We start from the raw sequence: 6,630 nt of genomic DNA, 5'->3' as shown, positions 1-6,630 counted from the left end.
AACATTCCAGAATCGATGAAAGAAAGTAATCCTTCGATCTAGGGATTCCCAAGGAATCACAAGAGCAATACGTAAAAAGAACAGCAAATGTAAAATGAAGTTCTGTAAAGAAGCCAGAGAGAAAAGACTGATCATTACAAAGGAATAACAATTAAAAAGACAGATGACGTCTCAGTAGCAACAGTGGGTAAGTTATTTCAGTGAGAAGAAATGGAAAACTTAAATAGTCCTATAGTTATTGAATACATCGAATACATAATTTCAAAAGTTTCTCACAAGGAAAATAAGAAAACTCTAGGCCCAAATGGTTTCACTGGCGAATTCTCTAAATACTTAGGAAATAATGTCATTATCCATCTATGAACTCTCTAGAAAATGGGGAGAGAAGGCACATCCCCCAACTTTTTTGTGAACCCAGCATAAACTAGAAGAAAACATAGAAGCTGATCGCATTCAAGAATGCAGTTGCAAAAGTCCTAAACAAAATACTAACAGAGCCCAGTAACATAGAGTTCAATTCAGTAACTTCTGCTCTAATAAAAATAATAGCAAATTATGAATAAGAAGAAAATCACTTAATCTGTTAGTGTATTTAAAAGTATTTTTGTAAAAAAATGTACTTGATGGTGAAATGTTGACACCGTTCCTTTCGAAGTTGGGAACAACAGAAGGATGCCTGCGCATCTCATTTCTATTCAAGATTGTTCTGGAAGTTTGACTAGTATTATAAACAAGAAAAAGAAAGAAAAGCTGTAATGTTTGTAAAAAATTTAAAAAACGGATTTTTAAAAATAGAAAAGTCCTGAAGAACATAGAAAAGCAAGAATGCCTCCTACTTTTCTGGAAAATGGCTCACATTGAAAGGGAGAGAGGGGCTTGCGAAGGGGGAGGAAACTTCCGGGGCTGGAAATGGGCTGCTTGCTGACCTGGGTGCTGGTCCCTCAGTGCTCACTTGGTAGTGAGATTTTACGTGAGATGGATATGAAATTTTTAATGTGGTGAAAGTGTTTCCATGCAAATTCCATAATTTTATAAAATAATTTTTTTTAAATTTTTTTTCAACGTTTTTATTTCATTTTTGGGACAGAGAGAGACAGAGCATGAACGGGGGAGGGGCAGAGAGAGAGGGAGACACAGAATCGGAAACAGGCTCCAGGCTCTGAGCCATCAGCCCAGAGCCTGACTCGGGGCTCGAACTCACGGACCGTGAGATCGTGACCTGGCTGAAGTCGGACGCTTAACCGACTGCGCCACCCAGGCGCCCCTAGAATAATTTTTTTAAGACTTCATTGATGATAACAGTCGAAAGTAATTACCTAGGATTCAATTTGGAAAAATGTACATAAGCCCTTTGTGAAGAAAAAAATCATCAAACATCATTGAGAGACATTGAAAAAAGACCTGAATAAAAGGAAGTGTGATGGTCTTCAATAGAAGTACCGTGCAATTTAAATGGTGTGAGTTCCCCTCAATCAAATCTTTAGATCTAATGCAAGTTCAATAATGTTTCATGGAAGTTGACGAACTAATTCTGAAGTTCATGGGAAGGAGGTGCCAGCTGGGACAGGAGGGACATACCGGAAACAGAAAGTAGTAAGGGGCGGGGCTTGTCCTACACATCAGGTCCCGATTTAAAGCTCTGTAGCAATTTAGCGGCGCCTGGGAGGCTGAGTCGATTAAGCGTCCAACTCTTGACTTCTGCTCAGGTCATGATCTCACAGTTCGTGGGTTCGATCCCTGTATAGATATGGCTCCTCACTGATGGTGTGGAGCCCACTTGGAATTCTCTCTTTCTCTCCCTCTCTCTGCCTCCCTCTTTCTCAAAATAAATAAATAAACGTAAAAACAAAAATCAGACTCCAAAGTCAGACACAGAATGGAAACGATGTCTGGCAGATTTGTTGTTGGTCTTTGCTGAAACAGAGGACGATTTAGCGAATGGTGCTGGGACGATTGGTTTTCTTTTTTTTTTAATTTTTGTTTCAACGTTTATTTATTTTTGGGACCGAGAGAGACAGAGCATGAACGGGGGAGGGGCAGAGAGAGAGGGAGACACAGCATCGGAAACAGGCTCCAGGCTCTGAGCCATCAGCCCAGAGCCCGACGCGGGGCTCGAACTCCCGGACCGCGAGATCGTGACCTGGCTGAGGTCGGACGCTTAACCGACTGCGCCACCCAGGCGCCCCTATTTTCTACGTTGAGATTGGATCTCCGTCTCATCTCACACACAGAAGTCAATTCTCTATGGATTAAAGTCCTGAACGTAAAAAGACAGGACTATGAAGCTTTAACAATATAGGAGAGTCTCTTGGGCGGCCGGGATGGCTCTCTTAAAGGCACAAAGAATGTAACATGAAAAGGACAGTGTGATAAATCTGACCACGTTGAAACTGAGATTTTCTGTTCACAAAAAGACATCATCAAGGACAGGAAAAGTCGAGTCACAACGTGGGAGAATGTTTGCTTTTATAAAATCGACAAATGACCAGTACTGGCATTTAAAAAGAACTCCCAGGGGCGCCTGGGTGGCGCAGTCGGTGAAGCGTCCGACTTCAGCCAGGTCACGATCTCGCGGTCGGTGAGTTCACGATCTCGCGAGATCTCGAGTGATCTCGCGTGAGTTCGGGCCCCGCGTCGGGCTCTGGGCTGATGGCTCGGAGCCTGGAGCCTGCTTCCGATTCTGTGTCTCCCTCTCTCTCTGCCCCTCCCCCGTTCATGCTCTGTCTCTCTCTGTCCCAAAAATAAATAAACATTGGAAAAAATAAATAAATAAAAAATAAATAAAAAGAACTCCTGAGGGTGCCTGGGTGGCTTCGTTGGATAAGCATCCGACTCTTGGTTTCAGCTCAGGTCATGATCTCATGGTTCTTGAGTTCAAGCCCTGCACTGGGCTCTTGCTCTCTCTCTCTCCCTCTCTCTCTCTGCCCCTTCCCAGCTCGCATGTGCGCGCTCTCTCTCAAAATAAATAAATGGGGGCGCCTGGGTGGCTCAGTCGGTTGAGCGTCCGACTTCGGCTCAGGTCACGATCTCGCGGTCCGTGAGTTCGAGCCCTGAGTCAGGCTCTGTGCTGACCGCCTAGAGCCTGGAGCCTGCTTCCGATTCTGTGTCTCCCTCTCTCTCTGCCCCTCCCCCGTTCATGCTCTGTCTCTCTCTGTCTCAAAAATAAATAAACGTTAAAAAAAAAAATTAAAAAAAATAAATAAATGAACTTAAAAATAAATAAATAAACGAACTCTTGTAATAGAATTTTAGAAAGAAGATCAATGGGATACTCAAAATCCTTCGTAATCAGGAAAATGTAGTTCGAAACCATAACATTCTTTGTATACCTATCAGATGGGAAACATGATAAAATTGGACGAAGGCCTGTGTTGGGCAGGCTGCAAAGCAAGTGGATGCTCGCTCACTGCAGGTGGCCTCTAAAACTGGTTCAGCCTTTTTGGGAAAAAATTCGGATATTCCAGAAATTCTACAGGTGGATATTAACCCAGAAATTCCCTTTCGAGGCTTAAAACGCAGCTGTGGAAACTCTTGCACAGGGGGCATCAAAAGATGCGTGTCAGAATCTTCTCATGGATTCATGAGACTGACAGGGACATCCGAACCCTGACTAGATTTCTGATGACATTAAGGAATTATTTTTTGGGGGGGTGGTTTTGATAATGGTGTTACGGTCAGGTATAACCAGAAAGAATCCTGTCTTTAAGGGATACGCGCCACAATATTTCTTTCATGGGTGAGGATCGGACATCAAAGTGATCTGGAGGTGTAGGAGATGGGGCGAGGGGTCCGATGAAACAAGACGGCCCACAAGTATGTCTCATTGATGCTGGGTCATGAGTCCAGGAAGGTTCACCAGGGGATTTACTCTCTAGGCAGTGTCTAGGCCCGCTCGCTCAGCCCCAATGCTGGCTCGCATCACCGCACCGTCTTCAGAAACGCGATGCAGCCAAGAGAGCCAGACCCGTGGCTCCAGGTAGTGAGGGCCCCCCACCCAAGCAGACTGACACACCCCATCTCCTTCCCTTTGCTGCTCACGGGGTGTCTAGTTGATTCAACCTTGTGATCCGAGCCTCTTCACTTGGCCTGTGAACGCTTCTGTTTTGTGACTTCTGCAATGGCTATGCTGGCAGTGAACTTGAAGGCTGTATCTCCATCAGAGACTTCCCACTGTGCCACCACCGGGCGCCCCCGGAGCCCAGCTTGGCACGAGTGTCTGGGGCTGGGGAGGGACGTGGAGGAGGAGTTGGTTTTGACCGTTGTGTTGAGAACGGACCACAGGGCAAGATGGCTAGGGAAGCCGGATGCAGGTAAAGAATTTGCTAGATTGGGTCCAGGGTTTTAAATAAGCCAAGGATTATGGCAGACAGTCGAACAATTGTTCAATATGTTTGTATTTTTCCTAACGGAAGGTGTCCCCAGGGGAACTGTTCGGCACGTTGCAATCCCGCAGACTCGATCTTTGGCAGGTCTGTTACTTGGAGGGCTTATTTTCAAAAGACTCAAAAAACCAGCGGTGGCCCAGTGTTGGGCGTGGAGCCCAGCGATTTTCGGAGGACCTCTCGCACCTCAGTGCAGAGCCGAAAATGGCACCGATTCAAAACGGCATCTTATTAGCCCTCACAAACCTTTGCACGGAGCCAGCATACCTACGTTACAAATTGTGAAAGACACTCAGGCTACAGATGTCAAGTGATTTTCTCGGGTGATGGCCGTAACTGACCCGATCTCTAATCCCCTACCCTGGCCAGCTCGACAGCGGATGATTCACGTTATTGCCTGTCGTGAAAAGTAACAAAATTCCCCCATCTTTAAGTTTTAATTAGGTTTTCAATTTTAACACAGTTTTTGTTTTGCCCCAAACATGAGCCAACAAGTTTCCGTAACACTGCCAGGGTCCTTCACGGCCTTCGGTCTCACGAACCTTTCTCGCACCCCGGTGAAGAAGCTATCACAGTAGCGTGGTGTTTCCAAAAGCCTCCCTCTGCGGTTAATGATGATGTCAGAAAGCTAGACGACAAGCAGACGAGCAAAGACCAAGAACGTGACTTGACTCTCCCTACCCCTGTGTTGGAGTCACCTTAGTCGGCTGGCATAACGTGCGATTCTTGCTGTGTGACCCTGGGGAACTTCTCTACCTCTCAGATCTACATTTTCTTTTACTACGAAACATGTTGTTTATTTATTTATTTTTAAAAGTTTTATTTATTTTGAGAGAGAGAGAGAGAGAGCATAAGCAGGGGAGGGGCAGAGAGAGAAAGAGGGAGGGAGAGAGAGAGAATCCCAAGCAGGCTCTGCACTGTCAGCGTGAGATCATGACCTGGGCCAAAATCCAGAGTCTGCTGCTTAACCAGCTGAGCCACCCAGGCGCCCCACTATGAAAGAATTTAAAGGGGGAGGCTAACAGTGCTGACGTTCCCAGGGTTCTGTGGGATCGGGACCAGGAGAATGTGTTTAGCCGGAAGCTCTAGTTGGCTTTGGCCCCTCTTCCCTCTAGTTTCCGACACCTCTGACCGCACGGCCAGCTGTTTAAGGATTGAGATGTTCCTTCTTCGGCCCCTAGTTTTCCGTCGTCCTTCGTGTGACTATCGCGTGTTTCAGATTTCCAAAGTATTTAAGCTGACCCTTTCCCCCTCCCCAAATGCACACACCCCAGGTTCCTTTTATAACTGGAATGTATGTGCGTGGCGGGCAACAGGGGGACGGTGCGTTTGGCTGCACTTGCCATGTGCTTAACCTGGTCTAGTGGAAACAGGATGGGTTTAAACGGATGGCTTCTTTACCCCAAGCCGTAGTTGCCTGAACCTGAAGGAGAGGCTCTCAGCCCCCCCCCCCCCCATCTCCCCGGGGCAGGGCCACCGGCGTCCAGATCATGGCTTGGGGACAGTGGCCTCCGTGAACGCGAATTCCTCCCGCTTGCGTCCGGGGGTGGGGGGCTGCACTGGGGCGGGGGTGGGGGCACCATCCTGCAGGCAGTGTGTGTTAGCACGTATGTAGAAAGGGCAGATTCTAGTTTCCGGAGGACTTTCTTCCCCAGTGGCTGTGGTGAGAACCACGGATGGAGCGTCTCTTCCTGCGGCCCTGCTGAGCCCTCCCGTGGCCCCATCAGTCTGCTACTTGACCCGTAGGGAGCTCATACCTTAGGCCCTCCCTCCCCATCCTTCTGAGCAGACACGAGGGGGCCAGGCCAGCACCCCCCACCCCCAGCCCTGCCGTCTTCTGCCTCCTCTCCTCCCTCGGGCAGGTTTCTGCCCGGCTCTGCCTCTGGCCTCCCTTCTCTCGCCTGCCCCCAGCCAGCCATCCCCAAACTATTCTTACAATTTGATCGCTCTCTTGTTCTTCCTTGTTCGTTTTTGGTCTTCATCTGCGGTGTTTATGGGAATCCCTACAGGAAGCCCCCGGAAGGGTTCCACTACCTTCACAGGCTACACTGCAGACCTTTGCAGGGCCTTCCTATCTATCCTTGTAGATGCTGAAAGCCCATCCCCTTCAGGAAGTCTGCTCCGGGCCTCACCCCCATCCCTACCTACCTGACTGCTGCCCCCTTTCTCTTCCCACATCGTGCACTTAGCACGCCTGTCTCGCCGTGGAGTGTCCTGCCCGCGTGGCCTCGCTCTTGCTAGATCGGGG

The sequence above is a fragment of the Prionailurus viverrinus genome, chromosome B2 (assembly GCF_022837055.1).
Source record: "Prionailurus viverrinus isolate Anna chromosome B2, UM_Priviv_1.0, whole genome shotgun sequence".
Lineage (NCBI taxonomy): Eukaryota > Metazoa > Chordata > Mammalia > Carnivora > Felidae > Prionailurus > Prionailurus viverrinus.
Note: the sequence above shows the minus strand (reverse complement) of the source record.